This window comes from Adiantum capillus-veneris, chromosome 27, assembly GCF_014529385.1.
Source record: "Adiantum capillus-veneris isolate H3 chromosome 27, ASM1452938v2, whole genome shotgun sequence".
Lineage (NCBI taxonomy): Eukaryota > Viridiplantae > Streptophyta > Polypodiopsida > Polypodiales > Pteridaceae > Adiantum > Adiantum capillus-veneris.
In genome coordinates, this window is record NC_140957.1 from 6,431,328 (window position 1) to 6,452,376 (window position 21,049).

The following is a 21,049-nucleotide window of genomic DNA, read 5'->3' on the forward strand; positions in this document are numbered from 1 at the left end:
GGCTGCTCGCAAAAAGAAGCTTTGAAGCCCCGCAATTATGAATAGCTCGAAATAGAAAAGTGAGTCCAGCCTTTCCGCGACATGTGCTCCGCAAAGCCGTACCTCACGCGATTTTTCAGGCCATGTCATTTGCAGGAAAAAGAGATTGTAGAAAGGTGAAGGCCACATCATTTGCAGGAAAAAGAGATTGTAGAGCTCCCTCCAAACGTGGTCTATTGTGAAGAAGAAGAAGCTATGGTAGCCCTACAAATCATCAAGAAGAAAACAAAGAAGAAGCCTTGGGTATGGATCCACAATAAGGGGAAAAGAAGTCGGGTTAAGGGCGTGCATCGTTCCTTTGTGCAAGAGCTCTCATCTTTCATTGCCAACAAACGTTCCAAATTTGTCTAGATGTTTCTTGCTTGCTTGCTCACTTGCTCACAGCTTCACTAAGGTGTCTTGCTATCTTAGAGCTATAGTACATTTGTTGCGGATATTGCTTTTGTACGCATTTGTGGAGCCATCTTGGCTAGTACGGTAGTCTCGGTCATTTTTGAGATTTGGTTCGAAAGATAGTCACTTTGGAGACTTGATGTCATTGCTTAGCCTTGTGTGAGGGTCGTGCATAAGATTTTTTGAAGCCAAACATTGGAGGCTAGGTTACTAGTGCAAGGTGGATTAGGTTGCTAGAGATCCCCGTATCATATCCTCATCATATGCCATGTATGAGAGGACTAGGTGCTTTGACACCGTGTTGGCATTCGTTTGTCAGTTTGACAGTGTGCACAAATAGTTTTGTACTCTGTAGTTTATGCCTATTGTTCAAAGAGAAATAGGCATAAACTGTCAGTTTGAAAGTGTGCACATACAGTTTTGTACTCTCCAATTTATGCATATTGCTCAAAGAGCATTTCTATGCCATTTTTTGTCTGTGTGTATTGCACTTTGATAGTAATTTTGATTGAGATTTTCTCCCAAATTCAAACAAGACTCTCTTGAAATTTGGCAAAATTTTGTGCTAGAAATCTTGCTTTTATGGCAAATTTTAGGGACATGGATATTTATGACATTAAGAAGTTTGACAATATAAACTTTGCACTTTGGAAAGAGCAGATTCGCGTTGTCTTAGTGCAAAAGAAGCAAGAACTTCCCATTTCATATGCTGTGAGGACTGAGGAGATGAACATGACTAAGTTTCAATGGGAAGAGTTAGATGCGCTTCGCAGATCTATTATTAGATTGCATCTTGCCGAGTCAAAGTATTTCACTCTTTTGGAGTGTGCTATGGCGCATCTAGTATGGTTGAAGTTATGCAACACATATGAGAGAAACTCTATTAGCAATAAGGTGTTCTTGATGCGAAAGCTGTGTAATCGTTGTATGAAAGAGTTAGCTAGTGTTGCTAGCCATATCAATGACTTTGACTCTTTGTTTGCCCATATTTGTGCTCTGTATATGAAAATAGATAATGAGATGAAAGTTATTCACTTCCTTTGCTTATTGCCACCATTGTGGGATACATTTTGTACTGTGTAAGTAATTTTGCACCAAATGGTATGCTAGTGTACAATGATATCACTAGCTCTCTTATTTCAAAAGAAGTGTGTGTTAGGAAATAGGACGTAGCTAAGTAGATATTAAAGTAGCTTACTTAATGGAGAGATATAATTTTCACACACGAGAGAGAGAGAGAAAGAGAGAGAGAGAGAGCACGATATACGTGGTTCACCCAATGTGAGCTACGTCCATGGGAAAGCAGCCACTCAATGGATTTAGTACTTCAAAATAGAAGTAGGTTACAAAGGGATTATACCCTTAATGAAGCTCCCGCCTTGCTTCACTCTCACCACCTCACACTCACCTTGTTTCATCAACTTCACAATGCACCACAATTCATTTTGTGTGTAGAAGAGGCCTCTTTTTATAGGCCAAAAGGGCTGCCCTTTCTCATGAGAGACAACCATGTGTAGCCGCCCTAGTTGGAGTCTTACTGTAAGGCGAGCGACTATTTTTGAGCCAGCAACTATTCCGAGCGAAAACAAACACAAAAACACACACACACACACACACACACACACACACACACACACACACACACACACAAGGAGAGAGATGTGGGACAGGGCTATCGCTTATAGTGAGATGGATGTTGGCACCCTAAACTCTAGTTAGAGGAGTTTTGAATGGTTGAAAAAAAACTTAATGATCTAGCTTACATCAAACATGTTAAGACTCTTTTCTACTAGGAACTTAGTATAGATTATGTTATTGGTGACACTCTAAATGTGTGTGTGTGTGTGTGTGTGTGTGTGTGTGTGAGAGAGAGAGAGAGAGAGAGAGAGAGAGAGAGAGCGAGATCATAAGAGATAGATGTCCTCTATCGAAGTCCGAACCGCTATATAGTTGGATCGATAGCAGTTCCTATGTGACACATGGTAGGGGGTAACCTACTAACGCGCTAGTACAAGTTACAATCATAGTGCATTGCTAATAATTCGTTTCAAAAGGATCTAGCATAAATTTTTGAACAAACCACTCTTTCATTTCAAAATGACCAACCGTACATTGATTAAGTGGACATAGGTCACTGAATACGTATATCATGGCACTAGGTGACTAATCATGCTTCCCAGAATCTGATAGGATTGAAAGGAATAAAGTTAAAAGACCATAGAAATTTTTGCTAGGCTCAATCATGTGTTGAGAGAGAGAGAGAGAGAGAGAGAGAGAGAGAGATGAGAGAGAGAGATTTTCAATTTGAATCATTGCATTTGATTTACAAGTTAAGGACTCTACAACTCCTAACCTCACACATTCCCCAACGCATGTGGCATTCCTACTTCTCTACTGTGGTTCTAATTGACACTAGCCACCCAACAAGCTGGTCCCTCAAGCCTACCACACAAACTGCCTCACTCAATTTGTATTTCATGTTTCTCCTTGGCACCCTCCACTTTTGGAGCTTGAATCTTTAAGAAATTTTCCTTAATCTCCGCCTTGATTCCATTAACATCGACATTTTCTGGCAACTTAATCCAAATATGGTACACACCTCCTCATACTTCTCATCTTTATACTTGGCTCTCACCACAAGATCACCGTATTTCATAGTTATCTTCACATCTTTCTAGCTCATGGAGGGCAAGTCCATTCTCAACTTAAAGCACTTGTAATCCTCCATCACATCCCATGGGATGCAACTTTCACACTAGTTGATGAAGTGGGCACATTAAGCGATGAGAAGAAGCGGTCCACCATGTCCATCATCCTTTGGGATGTGACTTTCACACTAGTTGATGAAGTGGGCACATTAAGCGATGAGAAGAAGCGGTCCACCATGTCCATCATCCTTTGGGATGCGACTTTCACACTAGATGATGATGTGTGGCTCATGAAAGAGGCAGGAAAGTTGAACAAGGGAGAGAAGAGACTTGGAACAAAGCTCGCTGGCCATCCTCGGTTGGCAACTGCTCTCTTTTGGCCACCTTGTTGCTGCTTAGCTATTGCTCTTTCAAGATGACCCTTGTTGGAGCTCGACGTAGCATGGCCAACCTCCACAATGGTCGAGTCATCATGGGCCTTTGTCGGAGGCAAAATCTTGAGCAGTGAGATCACCTGCCCTCGGACAAAGGTAGTGCAAATCTTTAATGACATCTCGGAAGTGACCTTGTGTGCGAGCAGGCATCTTAAAAGAGAGGAAAAGCGCAGCAATGAGCCGCGAGCCTGGGAAAACAATTCAGTAGCGATGGAAAAAACATCATGTGTATGATGGCAAGACAATGGGAAAACACACACACACACACACACACACACACACACACACACACACACACACACACACACACACACACACACACACACACACACACACACACACACACACACACACACACACACACACAGCTCCTTTAAGAATCGATCGCCGACATGGGCCAGTATATATATATATATATATATATATGTGTGTGTGTGTGTGTGTGTGTGTGCGTATATATATAAACGTAGACAGCTTACTGCAGGTAGACAGCTTAGACGGCAACAACAGACAGCATATACCGCAGACAACTTACAGAAGTTTAGAGATAATAAGTCGGGAGATTTGAGAAAAGCGGAAGTATATTGATACTCAAGAAATTACAAAAGGCTCAAGTGTGTTGGTAAAGGACGCCCTTATGGAGTTACAAGGCCTCACTTATATAGGCGATTGGGCACTTGCGTGAAAGATACAACAACAGCTGGTAAGTGTGATTGAGACATAAAGTAGTGAGTGGGTGGAAAAGTAGAAAGACTTTATTTGTTTCGCTGTCCTCAGTGCTTGTGTCACTTTTATTCGTTTTGCTGTTCTCAGTGCTTATGTCACTCTTTATTCTTTTTGGGTGGCTTCATGCTTGTCGTCATGCTTGATGTCTTCTTTAAGCTCTTGATGCCCCTTTTTACTCTTGACAAAAGGTCGGCTATATTATTCTTTATTCCTGGGACATATTCATAAGTGATATCAAAATGACTCAACTTATGAGCCCAACGATAAATTCTGGGATTGCCTACCTTTCTTGCATTTTTTTCCTTAAGAAATTTATCAAAGTTCTTTAAGTCACTTTTGAGAATAAAGGCATTGCCAATGAGAAACAGTCAAAAGGCTAGAACAATATTCATGCCAGCAAGGAGTTCCTTTTGTACAGAGTGATACCTCGTTTCTGTATCACTAAATTTTCCTGATGCCCAGGGGGAGATGATAGGATCGTCATTTTCCATTTCACAAAGAATCCCTCCCCAAGCTTCATCAGAAGCATCTAAATAAACAACTAGAGGTTTGTCTGTAGGGATCTTTAGTGGAGGCAGATTTAAACAAACTTTCTTAATGGTCCCGACTGCAAGGGTTAGCTTATCATTCCAGAAGAAATTTCTACTTATGTCCAACTCTTTAAAACTTAACAAATCCTTCACAAGTTGAGGGTATTGAGGAGCAATCCACTGTAAACATCCCTCAAAATATTGTAATTCCTTTCTAGTGGACAACTGATGAGGAAATTGAGAAATCTTCTGCAATACATGCTCTTGCATTTTAATTTGGCCTGCAAAGATTTCAACTACTAAAAATGATACTTTGGCTTGAAAAATTTCCATCTTCTTCAAGCTAAGTACCAATCCTATATGTTTGAAGTTTGTCAATGAAATCTGTCAAATGTTGAACATGACTTTTAACATCTTTTGAGTAGATCAATATATCATCAATGTAAAGCAACACAAATTTCCTGCAATCAGCAAAGATACGTTCAATCCTTTCTTGACATAGAGAAGGTGTTGGCTTTAGTCCCATGGGCAAGACATTCCATTGGAACATTCCCTGGGGAACTACAAAGCTTGTTTTTGCCCTATCTTCTGGTCGAATCTTAAACTGCCAGAAACCACTTTTCAAATCAAACTTGGAAAATACTTGGCAACCTTTGATCCTTTGTAACAAATCATCTTTCAGAGGCCAAGGGAATCTTTTATGTTCCAGCCAGTCATTAATGGGTTTATAGTTGATGACAATCCTCCTCGTTTCTGCTCTGAATGATTGTTGACATAAAAAGCTTGACAGGCATATGGATTGTTTGATGGTGAAATTAATCCATCCTGTAGCATCTGATCGATTTCTATTTTGCATAAGTGCGAATCTTCCAGCGACATACCAGGACGAGTGGCTTTCAAACCTTTTGGTTCTAGCTCTCCTGGTAATGAAATCCAATATTCTTCTCGCTCCCAAAAAGCCAGTGGATTATCACTAGTTTTCTTGGTTAGTTGGTCTTCACATTTCTGCAATTCTGTACTCCATTTTTGTTTTTCTTGCTGAAACCAACTATGATACTGAAGGTCTTTGGTTGGATTGGGTAGTTTTAGCATAACTCCCCCCACAAGAAAAGAGCCGCGCTGTTTGGTTGGAATGATATAGGGAAGAGAGTACAGAGTAAATGAAATTACACCTGTTGATTGAATAGCCCATGGAGTGAGCTTGGAAATAATATCAGCCCCAATCGACAGATCAGTGTTGGGATGTGGATGAAGGTAAAGTGTGACTTGAGCTTTAAGGTTGGCCAGGGCTATTCTGCAATAGACAATTTGATTTATTTGTCCGCGGGAGTTATTAGCATAGGAAACTGGGATACCATGTGGTAACTTTTGTCGTAGGTGTGCAGGTACCAGTTCTTGATTGAGATAAGATAATGCTGAACCTGTATCCCAAAGAGCATCTACCCGAAAGGAGGGATAGTTGCGCAATTTAATCCAAATCTCTGAACAATAGGAGATATTTTCGTTTTCATTGAAAGGGATTACCTGACAAGTATTTACTTGGCGCTCTTGCTTCCATTCTGCAAAAGGTTCATTAGCAATATCATTCATTGCTGCTTTATCAATCAGATATTGAAGTTCACCATGGCATTGATCTACTTTAGCTTCAATAGCAGCTAACTGTGACTGAGTATTGAGCACTAGGTTGTGCATTTGCTCAATTTTATTGTGAATCTGATCCAATGCTGAGAACAGAGCTTGGATTGCCTTTTTCACGTGATCCTCATCATAATATCTGTCCTGCTTTTCTGTTGTTGACTTACTTGGTTGTCGAGAAGTTGTAAATGGATTAGACTCCGATTGTTGAGCAGCAGGCTTTATAGGTCTTTCTGAATTTTGTCGCAGTCCAGGGTGAACCATTCTTCTCCATTCCTCTGTTTTAGCTAGGGCTTCAGCCGGTTCAATCATGTTGCTAAACAGTGGGAGTGGTTTATACTCTTTCTGTTCTTTCTTAGACAGATTTAAGGTCGAAGGTCTTCTTTTCCTCATCCAAGAGGGCTCTGAATCTTCAGTCTCTGTACTAGGAGTCTGAGAAGAAGAAGAAGATTCATATTGGACCTTTGCTTTCTTTGGAAATGTATATGGTTTTCTGACCATATTAAACCTTACTGAAGAGTTGTCGTCAGAGAAAGCTGAGGCTACTTCAGTAACTGATTCAGTCGTTGTGGAGTCAGAAGTTTCTTCTTCCTCTGAGTCATATTCCAGGTATTCATTAATAGGAATATCATGCTTCTGGCACTTGTTGCAGTAGAAGACCTCATACTCATATTTTTCTTTGAGTACAGCATTTCCAAACTTTTTCTTCCTCGTAGGGCATTCTGGTGCAATATGTCCTTCTTTCTGGCAGCTGTAGCATCGAACTATCTTTCTTTCTTGTTTATACAACTTTCTGAATCTGCGAGCTACTTTGTATTTGTTTCCAAATTTGTTTCTGCGGTTTTGTATTTTACAATAGCATTTCTTTTCAGCTGCAGCACATCCAAAGTCCTTGACCTTTGTTTCTTTGTTGTAGAAGCTTGAATTAAATCCTTTGACCTGCTTAAAATCTTTCTTCATTCTGATGCGAGCACATTCAAGATCTGTGACTTCATCAATAAACGAATTTATCTGTGCTAGCGTGATTTGGTCGTCAAGCTATAAACTAGATGCCTTAATGCGTTCTTTGACCAAATTTGAAAATGAGGGAGGAAAAGAGTTTACATAATATTTTTTATACTCATATCCTCTAGGGAACTGATACATCAGGTGGGTCATATGTTGTTGATAAGCTTTGATCTTTGTAAGACCACAGAGTTTACCACGGAAAAAAGCTTCCCTATACCTGTCTTTTATTTTTTGCTGTGATCCTAAAAATTGCATGACTATCGCAGCAAAAAACAGAGTAATAACATTATCAAAGTTTTCAGGAATTCCTCCTTGCAAGATGAATACTTTACTTTCTTCATTCAGGTCATCCCACCAATATCTCAGAATTCCTTGGAATATTGCTGTTAACATGGTAATGGCTTGGCGTTGAGTCAAATCCTTGTATTGCACTCCATAGTGTGCAGAATTATAAATAAACTCGAACACTTTCCATACATGTTCTTGATTGAGTCCATCTATGTCGATTATGGTCATATCTCCAATCTTGGAGACTCCTTTTAGTGATGAAGATGCAGAAGTAGATGGTTCTTCTTCTTTAGTCTCGGATGTCTCCATTTTGACAGGGTTGATTCTTCTGACTTCCATTGCTTCATCAATTACTTCTGGTTATGATTTTGATACAGAATCGGGTGCTGGAAAAGCATTAGCTAGATTGAAGTCTAGCTCATCCACTAATTGATCCTCATAGGGCATACAACAATCATCCATAAATCCTTTCCACATGTAATCTTCAGCTTGATTTAACTGACAGATCATTTCATCATGCTCATACCTGTCATGTGGTGTAGAAATGATTTGTGCCTGACTCCCCCACCTTAAAAAAGGATCAAAGCTGTCAGCGAGATCATCATCAGCAAAGGGTGATGTTGAGAATGGAGGACTGCAGGGATGACTAATTGAGGAAGGCATGTATGGCCGAGAACATGCGAGGCATGACAGAGCTACTGCCAGTGGTAGTGTAGCTCAATGGTAAGAAAGGTGTCACTTCAGGTCGAGTCAGTGGACTGACGGATTGAGTAGCAGATTGTTTGGCTTTACTCAGTGCAGCAATCTTGCTAATAATATCATATTGAAGTTCTGCAATTTCCTTTAGGGCATTAGTATGCCAATTGGAGGTAGACTCAAGAGGTTGCAGACGAGAATTAGCAGGAGGTAAAATATATGGTTCATTGAACTTAAGCTCTTTCACAGCTACCCGCTCTTTGGTTAGAACATTTACCCCATTTTGCATGAAATCAGAAGCTACAAGTCGATTACAGAGTTTACACCGGTAAAGACCTTCAGTATCTTTATATGTTTCAGGATGCAGACAAAGCATCATTTCTTTTTCATGACGTCGACTGCTTGTAGATGGTCTGCTTGAAGAAACAGATGCACTTACACGTTCTCTATACTGAGGTCTTTGCAGAAGAGGTCCTAAATCTTTGCGAGACTTAGACTTACTAAGAAACTTGTATTGATCTGTGAGCCCCAATCTTTCAATTGACATCTTCATGGGTTGTTCTTCAAGTTCTTCAAGTTCTTGGGACGTTTCAATATGGAGAAGGGAAAGGCATTGAGTGTTCCATTGCCACCATATGTGAAACTTAGCAAACAAGATTGTCCTGTGTCTGAGGAAGAACAGGCTGAAATGGATAAGATTCCATATGCGTCTTCAATGGGTAGTTTGATGTATGCAATGATTGCTACTCGCCCAGACATTGCATTTGCAGTGGGAGTAGTAAGTCGATACATGTCAAACCCAGGCAAGAAACATTGGGAGGCAGTGAAAGGAATATTGAGATACCTGAAAGCTACAAAGAGTATGTGTATATGCTATGGGAGTCAGGAACTAAGTGTAAAGGGTTTTACAAACTCAGATTATGCAGGTGACTTAGACAACCGAAGGTCTACGTTAGGGTATGCCTTTACATTGGCTGGTGGAGCAGTATCATGGCGTTCTAGATAACAAGATTGTGTTACTCAGTCTACTACAGAGGCTCAATATGTTGCAGCATTAGAGGCATGCAAAGAATCAATTTGGCTTAATCAACTAGTAACACATTTGGGAATCAAAGAAGAAATGCCTGTGTTATATTGTGATAGTCAGAGTGCTATACAATTGGCTCGCAATCGAGTTTATCACTCAAAGACAAAGCATGTGGATGTGAAGTTTCATTTCATCAGGGAAATGCTCAAGGATAAGCAAATTCAGCTTGTCAAAGTTCACACCACAGAAAATCCTGTTGATCTACTTACAAAAGGACTTCCCTCAGAGAGCTTTGCACATTTTCGCAAGCAGTTAGGTGTAGGGTAGTACATCACTTCTCTACATCTCTTGTATATTAGCTTGTATAGTAGCTTCTCTCACACTTAAAGTGCCATATTGGACTTTAAGTGGGAGGTTGTTGGGGTATAAAGCCCAATGTGGTCGCCCAGGTAAGTGGGCGGGCCGCCAAGTATGTACACATATTCTTTTGTTAAAACCTAATAAGAACTCACTATGCTCTACACATTACAACAGAGCGAGTTCACCATATCGTTGTGCTCTTCTTCACGCACTCTCTCTCGCGTCGCACTTCCGCTCGTACTCCTTCATTTGGACATTCTCAAACTCTTTCCAAGTAGACTTCCCGATGCTACCACCCCACACCTCCACTCCATAAAGAAGCACTGGTGTCACCAAGGTGTCAAAGAGGTACTTTTTGAGAACCCGACACTTGATCTCTCCCGCATTGTACATGTTCTCAAACGCATAATATGCCCTCTTTCCGGCTTCCAAGCGACGCATTGCGTAATCCTTCCATCTATGATTGGATGGAACCTCAAGGCCAAGGTACTTGAAGCTATCTACCACTTCAAGTTGCTCATTGTTGTATACAATGCATGGAGAGAGAGAGAGAGAGAGAGAGAGAGAGAGAGAGAGAGAGAGAGAGAGAGAGAGAGAGAGAGAGAGAGAGAGAGAGCACATGCATTCCTTCCACTGAGAAAGAGGGAGAGAACTAATCAAAAGGCCAACCTGCAGTAGCTATGCACATGTGTGGTGAGGGATGGGAGTTGTAGAGAGACAAGGGTAGCTGTCTCAAGTGGTTGAATGGCCCATCGCCACCGTATGCAATATACATATTTATTATCGTCCTGGGGTTATATTCTTGGGGTCGACCCATGGGACCAAAGAAACACGTGATGCACTATGTATGGGAGTGATGCACTATGTCTGGGACTAGTAAGTGATTCTGGAGATGATCCATCATTGTGGTAATGAGAGTCGTAATTGAGAGCCCACATTGTGGTTGGGAGAGGAAAGTGTGTCGGTCTAAGTCATGGTGAGGGAAGCAAGTTCAGATGTGAGCAATCAGATGTGAGCAATCAGATGTGAGCAAAAGTTGAGCATTCTAGTAGTGTACCGCATTCTAGTAGTGTGTGGTACACAAACTCTCAAACTTGCAATGAGCATAATGTGCACATACCAATTTGACTCTTCTCCATTGCTCAAGTGGAGCTAAGCCAAATGGCTACAATAGTTAGTGCCGACAAGGGGACAGGCTCAAGAATATTAGGGTAATTACCATTTCCTCTTTTGGCGAAGAACATGGTTTTGTAGTTGGGGGCAATATGGGTGGTGTAATGTATGAAGCGTGACCCACCAGATGCATTCCAAGATGTATTATAGTGGCATTGTAGAAAAGCTTCCTTCACTTGGTATTCTATTGAGACATCATGTAGCAAGTGTAATCCATCCCATCTCCCAAACCACTTCTTTATGTCTTGCATCCATCTCATGCTCAAGATCTTGCTTTTATTGGTTTTTGATAATGTGAGGGATCTCAAGTCAAGAAGTAGGATCATATATTTGGGGGGGGGGGGGGGGGGGATCCCCAGGCATCTCATGAAAGGGGATTACTAGTCCCCGTTGATGTCTCCACAAGCCCTTGTCAACAACTGCACTTAGCTAGGTATATTGTTGTGCCTTCATTATGGAAGCTAATGATGTGGTGAAAAGTTACAATCTTAGATTTATTGTTGGACCTAGCCTCAAGCTTGTTTATTACTAGTCCTTAAGAGTTTAGAGGGAGAGTTCCATCAAAAGTATGACCAAGGCACAAGACGAGAGAGAGAGAGAGAGAGAGAGAGAGAGAGAGAGAGAGAGAGAGAGAGATCATTTGTTTGTGGCTACTCTACTTCTAGCATTGGATCTAGAGCTCCACATTTCCCTTGTCTTCATTTTTAATTTACCTCGAGCTTGGCTCCTTCATCCATCAATTCTTCATTTGTTTCTGAGTTGCAATGCAGCAAGGAACAATGCATTGAGAGTTTTTTCTTGAGATAATGTGAAAAATATTTTGATAGATAAAATCTCCTACCTCCAAGGACTGATAGTTGCTATGAGCCATATAGAACAATGCAGCAAGGTAGGGACTTAAAGTTTGTGGCTGAGAGACTATGAACTAGATTGTGTCATATAAGTATGTGTGCCTCTACGGAGTGATCGTAACCACATGGCACATGGAACATTCTAAAAAAACCCAAAACACATGATTTTAAATCCAAATGCCTTGATCCTAGAAGGGGATCTACGATCTTTTCAAAGCATTGGAATGGTTTTTTTTTTAACTCTGCATGCTAGGCCTCTTATCCTTGATTTGTGCTTTGAGACAATAGGCCTCATTTTTCCCTTTGCTATATCGAGGGCTCTTTGTGTGTTCTTTGTGACAATAGTGTAAATGTTTCTTGTGTGTGTGTGTGTGTGTGTGTGTGTGTGTGTGTGTGTGTGTGAGAGAGAGAGAGAGAGAGAGAGAGAGAGAGAGAGCAATATAGTTTAAAAAAGAATAAAATTTCAAAATTTCATTGGTGGTACAAGGCATATGTAGTGATGCACTCATGGTAAAAGAGTTGATATTGCCCCATAGTATTAGCTTCTAGTTTTCTCGGTTTTGAGTTTGCTCATAAATGTTCGCTCAGAATAGGGGATTCCTCCCCTTGTGTAGACAAGTCTTAGTTGGACTCTCCAATGCGCCCATGTGTGGCCGCCCTTGAGAAGACAAATCCGCCTAGAATCGGCCACTGGCCATTGAATTCGACCATCGGCCACTAGCCATTGACTTTCGCCCACCGTCCACCGACTATTGACAACAGCCAACCGATCAGCCATTTTTTGACCACTTTTCGGCCGCCGGCCGGCCATAATATTCGGGTGAAAAGGGAATATTTTGGTGATTGATTTTTCTTACGCACAATGACTTCTCCTCATAATGGGGGCCTTACAAATGTGCATGTTTAATGCTAAAAATTACAAGGGGTGAATCATGCTCCATACTTAACAATGTGTTGTAAGACTATGGATAGTTGGCTTGCTGCGGGTTAGGCTTGCGCGGCCTTTTAGCCTTCAAGGTTGGTTCTAGGGTTGGGGGGCCAATTGTGGATGCTGCGGCAGCAGAGCAAGGCCGCGGGTTCTAAGCCACAAACAACCATATTTTTGGAGTTCCGGGGGATGGAGAAAAAATGGTCTCCAAGTGCGTTGCGGGTTCCTGTCTGGGATGTAGAGAACGGGGCCAGTTCTCAATGGCTTCCTGGTGCGGTGCGGGCTCATGCCTGGGATGTCAAGCAAGGGGTGGGTTCACTGGGTTGGACGACACTTTGACGAGGGTTGGTTCGTTGCTGGATGGATCTCTGCATGTGCATAACTTGAATCTCTCTTCTAACCTCTCACTCTTTCAATTGCCAAATCGGTGGATCTTCAAGCAAAGTGAAGTGGAGAAGAGCCGGCTACGTCAACACATTCTCATAAGTCTTCCCAAAGCAAGGAGAAGACCCTACCATATACCCACTAAGTTCCGAAACCATAAGCCTCTTCTAGAAACATAATTAATCCTCTCCACGGTAGTAAAGGTATGCCTAAATTCCTTCTTAAAGAAGAATTTGTTAATCATTCATACACTATTACATGTATATTTTACGATACACTAGCATGTACATTCTTAGGAACTTCGCAATTTTTACACTACCATGCATAGAAGGGTTTCACTCTTGCATAAGCACTCAAAGGAAGTTTATGATTAATTGTCCAAGATTGCAAGTTGGTGTATTTCAAAGTTTTGTGTATACCACGCATAGATACACCAAAGAAAAGCTCATTATAGAAAGCATATGCATTGTTCCTTTGAAGTTTGTCTACTGTTTTGCAAATTCAAAGGGGGGAGTAAGGGGATAGCTTCACTGATGTCATGACTGTGTTGCTTGAACATAAAACTCCCATCGCTTCTATGGAGATACCCCATGGATCGCAAATGATGAAAAGAGACCAAAATGAGATTCATCAAAGTAGGGGTTAACTCGAAACTTTCGTCGAGACAAAACCTTAAATGTAATGTACCCAACATTTTTCAATAAAAGTATTTTATTCACTTTGGAAATATTAAAGGTTCATATTTTGTTAAGTCTTGAAGCTTTCAAACGGAATGATCGGATCAAAAATCAGACTCTAGAACTACCCTTATTCATTTGAAAACAATGGGTTGATGGAAAACTTAAGCTTCAAATCTATTTCTAAAGATAAGAGTTGACTTTGAAGAAGGAGGAGTATTTTTAGGAAAGAAAGAGAAGGGAGTTAAGTTTAGAGTTCTTGTCTTGGAAGCCAAGCTGCTTTTAAACTTGGATAACCGAAATCGCGCATCGGAATCTTTGTGCAAATTTTTTTTAAAAAAAATAAATAAATAATTTTTTAGAGCCGCAAACGTACGCGAATTTATTTCTCTTTGCTTCCCTCTATTCTTAGCTGGCCTTGAGAGCCTATATAAAGACCCCTCTCCCTTCACTTTGAGGGGATAGAGACACACATCTACAGAAGCGGAAGCTCTCTTGCAAGGACGTGCCGGAGGAAGCCTCTCTCCCTCAACCTCTCACGTTCAAGCCATCTCCATCTCAAACTCTTTCTCTACTATCGTCGTGTCGCCCTTTGATTTCTTGAGTTCTCTTTCTCTCTTTCCGTCTTCTCTACATCGATACGATGGCCCCGAAGCGAGTGACTAGAAGCTCGAAGGTCGCTCATGTCGCTCCACCTCCAAGGAAGATGTAGAGGAAGGCATCAACTACTCTAAATGTTGCTCAAGCTTAGGTATTGGTTGCGGAAGAAGTTGAAGCTATCCAACCTCAAATACGAGAGGTAATCGAACATGTCGCTAATCCAGTAAGACAAATTTATAATTCTGCATTGTTATTCATGTTGACTTGGGAAGCTAAGCATGGGGAATCCCTTAAACCGTCCAAGAAACATGATTCTATCACAAGAGATAAGCATATGTTTTTATAGATTAGTAAAAGAACTGTTTGTTCAATATTTATCGCTTGATAAATTGTTATTGTTTGAGAAGTTAATACTGGTTGATATGGAGAGTTGGTTGATCATGTTTGAAGAATCATTTAAAGAGAGGATTTGTTGAAAGAATATCTTTTGTTCCTCGCGGCGGGTAGCGAGATGATTCTGTGGTTAGCGAAGATTAATCTGAGGTTATCAGCTCTCTTTTGTTCCTCGTGGTTAGCGGGATGTCTCGTGGATAGCGGGATGCCTGGCGGTTAGCAAGATGCCTCGCGGGTAGAGGGATGCCTCGCAGTTAGCAAGATGGTAAGGTTGCGCAACTCGCGGTTAGTGAATAAATCCTTGCAAAGGCTCTGTTAGTTAGACAGAGGAAATTCCGCGGGTAGCGGCAACTCATGGAAAATTGGAAAAGTTATTTTTGTTGAATTATAGGGTTGTCTTCATTAGGACTTGATTGAATTGTTTTGGTATTGTTTGAAGGGTTGTATAAAAGAATCCGTGTCTGGAATTAATTAAGGAATACTGTTTGTATGTGTAAAACAGTATGGTAGAATTTAGAAAACAAGCTAAAAAAAAGTGTGAGTGTGGGGTGGAAAGTGGGGGTTGGCTCAGGTTGCCAGTCAAGGATGGGTGGTCTCGATTAGTCGAGAAACTCTCCACTCCCTCTTATTAAGAGAAGTGAAATTAGAGAGTCATTATGCCAAAAGGCGAGATGGTCGAAATCTACGTGACACAAGATTACTATTTAGTTTAGACTAAGTCTCATATCATATTTATGGTTTATAGTTGACGACCGTGCCTCTTAAACGTGGGGAAAAAGGCGTTTATGGATTCTAAATATGTCAATGGGATTTCATCTTTATGTTAGGAAACAACTTCATTAGAATCTTAGATTTATCGACCTGGCTTGTGGCGTATGACCCTTATAACCACGTAAACGATGGATAGAGGACTTTCTCTCTTCTGTTGCTCGTATCTCTACTTTGTGGAAACAAAGTAAGGTGTCGTCAATGGAAAAGCAGAATAAAGGAAGGCCATCTATCAAGTCGCCCCAATCTTCTCGGGATTGGGCACCTTACAATTGGTTTCAGAGCTTCGGTTAAAAAGATTAAATTGACTACTTCAAGCTTCCTCGTGTGTATGGTTTTCTATACTCATAACTTGACTCGATGAGATATCACATTATGCCGATTGATGTGTACCATAGTTATGGTTGAAACCTCTATTATGTTCTCAGGGAGAGATCTTTTGTAGACCCCTATATGACATTATGATGATTTTATGAATAGAAGATTGAGTTGTTCTTCTACAAAGAAATTGTTTGACTGGTTAAGTCATGAAAGTGAGTTTTTTTTTGGTGGATTGAATGAGCCATGACTGGTTAAGTCATGTGATTGGATAACCCCTGACTGGTTAAGTCATGTGATTGAGATAATCATGATTCATTAAAACATGTGACTGAGTTTTGATGGACTGGTTAAGTCAAAATTGGCTAAGTTATGTGATTGAGTTTTAATGTATCGGTTAAGTAATGATTGGTTAAGTCATACGATTGAGTTGTTAGTAGACTGGATAAGTCCAAGTTTGAAAAAAAAAACCCTATTGATTTGAGTTATTATAAACATTGATGTACACTCAAGAGAATCCTGAAACCACTCCTATAATGGAAAACCCTCAGAACGATGCTATCTATATGGAGATTCAAGAGAAGAAGTTGTTGCTCAAACAAATACAACCACCTTCTTTTAAAGGAGAGGGTGATGCTATTGAGAAAGATGCAGAAGTATGGATTGAAGCTATGGATGATTACTACTCTGTTGCAAGGACCACACCTGCAAATCAAGTGATGCTAGGGATGTTTCACCTCTCAGGGGAAGCAAAATTATGGTGGAAACAACATTGTCGTGATATGGGAGTATTAGAGAACTCTCAAATTTGGTGGGAATCAAACAAGTGGTAAAGGAAAGATACTTACCTCGTGCCCATGAAGTGATAAAGATGAATGAGTTCTTTAGCTTGAAAAAATACAATTTAACATTGGAAGAGTATTACTCAAAGTTTGTAAGGCTTAGACGTTATGCACCGTCAATGACCATAGAGCAGCAGATAGCTCGCTTTTGTCAAGGTTTAAGAGAGCCAATTAGCTCACGATTGGAAGCCCTGACCTACCACTGAACACGCTGCTTTACTACGAGCCAAACCTTTAATGAAGGAACAAGGGATTATAAGAAGAATTTAACAGAATCAAAGATTCAACGATAGACAACCACAAAGGGTTTATGTCACTAATACGCAAGATTCTCGACGCTTGAATGTTCGATGCTTTGAATGTGGAGAGTTGGGACATTATCGGAACTCTTGTCCAGGATTGACTAATGGAGCAGCAGTAGCAAGTGAAGCAGATTAAAGACATCACTCTTTTGGATATAATGATGATCGAGATAGCAATTAGAGTAGGAGTATCCTCACTTTTCCTCGAGATGAGGACATCTCGAATCCCTAAGTTGGGGAGATTGTCATGTGCCCAACATTTTTCAATAAAAGTATTTTATTCACTTTGCAAATATTAAAGGTTCGTATTTTGTTAAGTCTTGAAGCTTTCAAACAGAATGATCGGATCGAAAATCGGACTCTAGAACTACTAATTATGACCCTTGTTCATTTGAAAACAATGGGTTGATGGGAAACTTAAGCTTCAAGTCTATTTCTAAAGATAAGAGTTGACTTTGAATAAGGAGGGAGTATTTTTAGGAAAGAAAGAGGAGGGAGTCAAGTTTAGAGTTCTTGTCTTGGAAGCCAAGCTTCTTTTAAAATTGGATAACCGAAATCGCACATCGGAATCCTTGTCGAAAATAATAATAATAATATTATTAAATAAATAAAATAAATAAATAAATTTTTATTTTTATTTAGAGCCGCAAACATATGCGAACTTATCTCTCTTTGCTTCCCTCTATTCTTACTGGCCTTGAGAGCCTATATAAAGACCCTTCTCCCTTCACTTTGAGGGGACAGAGACACACATCTACAGAAACAGAAGCTCTCTTGCAACAACGTGCCGGAGGAAGCCTCTCTCCCTCAACCTCTCACCTTCAAGCCGTCTCCATCTCCAACTCTTTCTCTACTATCGTCGTGCCACCCTTCGATTTCTTGAGTTCTCTTTCTCTCTTTCCCTCTTCTCTACATCGATATGATGGCCCCGAAGCGATTGAGTCGAAGCTTGAAGGACGCTCATGTTGCTCCACCTCCAAGGAAGATGTAGAGGAAGGCATCAACTACTCTAAACGTTGCTCAAGTTGCGTAGTACACCATTGAATTATGAGATTCCAGAAGAGTTATGGTCTAAACGTAAGGCCCACTATGACCATCTTCGTGTTTTTCGTTGTGAAGCTTATGCTCATGTGCCTAAACAACTTTGACAGAAGTTAGATCCAAAATCACACAAATGTATTTTCATTGGATATGATGCAGATGGAGAGATGGGATATCGTCTCTGGCACCCGGAATCTCGTCGAGTCATCCGCAGTTCAGATGTGATCTTCAATGAGTTAAAGATGCACAAACAACCTATCAAGGAAATAGAAGTTCAGAGAGTCACTTTTGAGGATGTTTCCTCAAAGACAATGAAATCAACTCAGCGGGCTAGTGATGTACCTTCCACTAGCAATGCTCCAGAAGGAGCGGATAGCAATGGTCAAGGAGTGAGACGGTCTACTAGAGTCTCTCGTTCACCTGTGCGTTTCGAGCTAGGTCTTGATTACATCATGTTGACCGATTGCGGTGAGCCAAGCTGCTACCAAGAAGCCATGATGACGGATGATGTGGTGAAGTAGGAGCAGGCTATGGAATCTGAGTATAACTCAATTTTGGCTAATAACACTTGGGACTTGGTAAAACTGCCAAATGATGCGAAAGCTTTACCTTGCAAATGGGTTTACAAGAAGAAATTTACCTCAGGTGGTCCAAACCCAAAGTACAAGGCTAGACTTGTAGCCAAAGGGTTCAAACAACAAAAGGGAGTCGATTTTGATGAAATCTTCTCGCCTGTGGACAAGGTGACAATGCTTAGAACCATACTTGGTCTTGAAGCGATTGAGGACATGGAACTTGTCCAAATGGATGTGAAGATAGCATTTCTTCACAGGGATCTTGATGAGGATGTTTACATGCAGGAGCCTGAAGGGTTTGTTCATGAGAATGCATCTCATGAGAAGCTAGTATGTAAGCTAAAAAAGGCACTTTATGTCTTAAACCAGGGTTCAAGGCAGTGGTATCATAAATTTGATGCATGTATGAGGTCTCAAGGGTATAAAAGGAGCGAAGACGATCACTGCTTGTACACCAGAAAACTAGATGATGGCTCGATAATCATTCTAGTTCTGTATGTTGATGACATGCTTATAGCTGGGACATCCACTGCGGAAATTGCCAACTTGAAGAAAACACTTAGCAATAATTTTGCAATGAAAGATTTGGGGGATTCTACACACTTTCTTGGCATGCAAATCAAAAGAGATCACAAACGTCGTATTCTTGCATTATCTCAAGAAACATACATTGAGAATGTTTTGTAGCGTTTCAATATGCAGGGGTGGAAAGCATTGAGTATCCCAATGCAAGCATTCTTGAAACTCAGCAAGGAAGATGGACCCAAATCTGATGTTGAGAGAGCAGAAATGGCTAAGGTAACATATTCTTCGGCAGTGGGCGACTAGTCTCATGTATGCTATGGTAGCCACAAGGCTAGACATTGCTTTTGCAGTGGGAGTGGTGAGCCGATATATGGAAAATCTTGGCAGTAAGCATTGGGAAGCAGTGAAGCACATTATTAGGTACCTCAAAGGTATGGTCAGCAAGTGTTTACGCTTTGGGAACAGTTATGCATCCATCATGGGTTATGCGGATGCAGACTATGAGGGTTGTGTCGACAATAGGAGATCGGCATCTGGCTATGTATTCATATTTGCTGGAGCAGCAGTATCTTGGAGGTCATGTCTTCAAGATTGTACGTCGTCTTCCACTACGGAAGCAGAGTACGTTGCATTGTCGGATGCAAGTAAAGAGGCTATATGGTTATCTCGCTTGGTCAAAAACCTTGGCAGTGATGAGACTCCAGTGATATATTGTGATAGTCCGAGTGCTCTTGCATTGGCAAGGAATCCCATGTTTCACTCCAAATCGAAACACATTGAAGTCAGGTATCATCTCGTGAGAGATTTCTTGGCCAAAAAGCTCATTGATTTTGTCAAGGTACATACTAACGACAACCCTGCAGATGCTTTGAGGAAAGGCTTAGCTTTGGAGCGGTTTACGCATTGCAATGAGTTGATGGGTATAGGTTGAAGCGACTAGATTGCTTCACGGTTGTACATACCAGGTCACTTTGGCTGCGTTGGCCTTTAAGTGGGAGTTTGTTGGGATTCAGGCCAAGTGGCCGGACATCCCACTTACTACTAAAACATCTACTAACTTAACCTATATACAATCATTCTTTAATACATAAAAGAACAAGGAGCTGCAACAGGATTATGTTGATGTGCACTCCACCCAAAGCAGGTCTCTCTCTGCTCTTGCACTTGCACTCACACACGCTTCTCGCGGCACCTTCACTGGTTCTATTAGTGAAGTAATCCATCACACTATGGTTTCTTCACACATAAATTTCTATCAAGGGGCTCGACGGAATGGCAAGCCCATGGAAAACAAAGACAAAAGTGATGCAAAGGGGAAGACCAATGCTCAAAATTCTTCCCAAGGCACTTCCAACAACAACAACAATCGGTCCAAGGAGAAGGGAGTTTACAAAGGTAAAAACAAACTCTCTCCTGAAGAGCTTGAAGCTTTTCAAAAGGACCGTAAGTGTTTCAAGTGTGGGGAGCAAAGACATGGCTACTGTTCTTGTCTCAAAAAGAATGCTCGTAATGAGACTCCTAGGGCTTCCACCATCGAAGCTCCAAAAGAGGACACTCATTGCAAAGGATCATCACTTTCCTATGCTTGGGGAAAGGTAAGAGAGCATGATGCCTTCATCTTATTTGACCCTGGCTCTACTCACAACTTCATATCAACGGAGTTGGCCACCAGGTTGGGCATTCAAGCTTTGGAGATGGGAGATATGGTAATGGCTGATGCAGCTTTCAAGGGACAACAAGCCTCTGTTACTCCCTTGATTGGGAAGTTGAGGCTTCATGTCCAACGCTATGTGGACAAAGAAGACTTCTTCATCTCTCCTCTCCAACATGAGGATGCTATCCTAGGGGTGCCATGGTTTGATCGCATGGATGCCAATATGAAGCTCCC

At 41.1% G+C, this 21,049-nt stretch overlaps 1 pseudogene; it reads right to left on the reverse strand.

Moving 5' to 3' along the window:
- Positions 1–2,891: 2,891 nt before the first annotated feature.
- On the reverse strand, positions 2,892–3,633 carry LOC147421451 (small heat shock protein, chloroplastic-like; annotated as a pseudogene).
- Between the last annotated feature and the right edge of the window lie 17,416 nt (positions 3,634–21,049).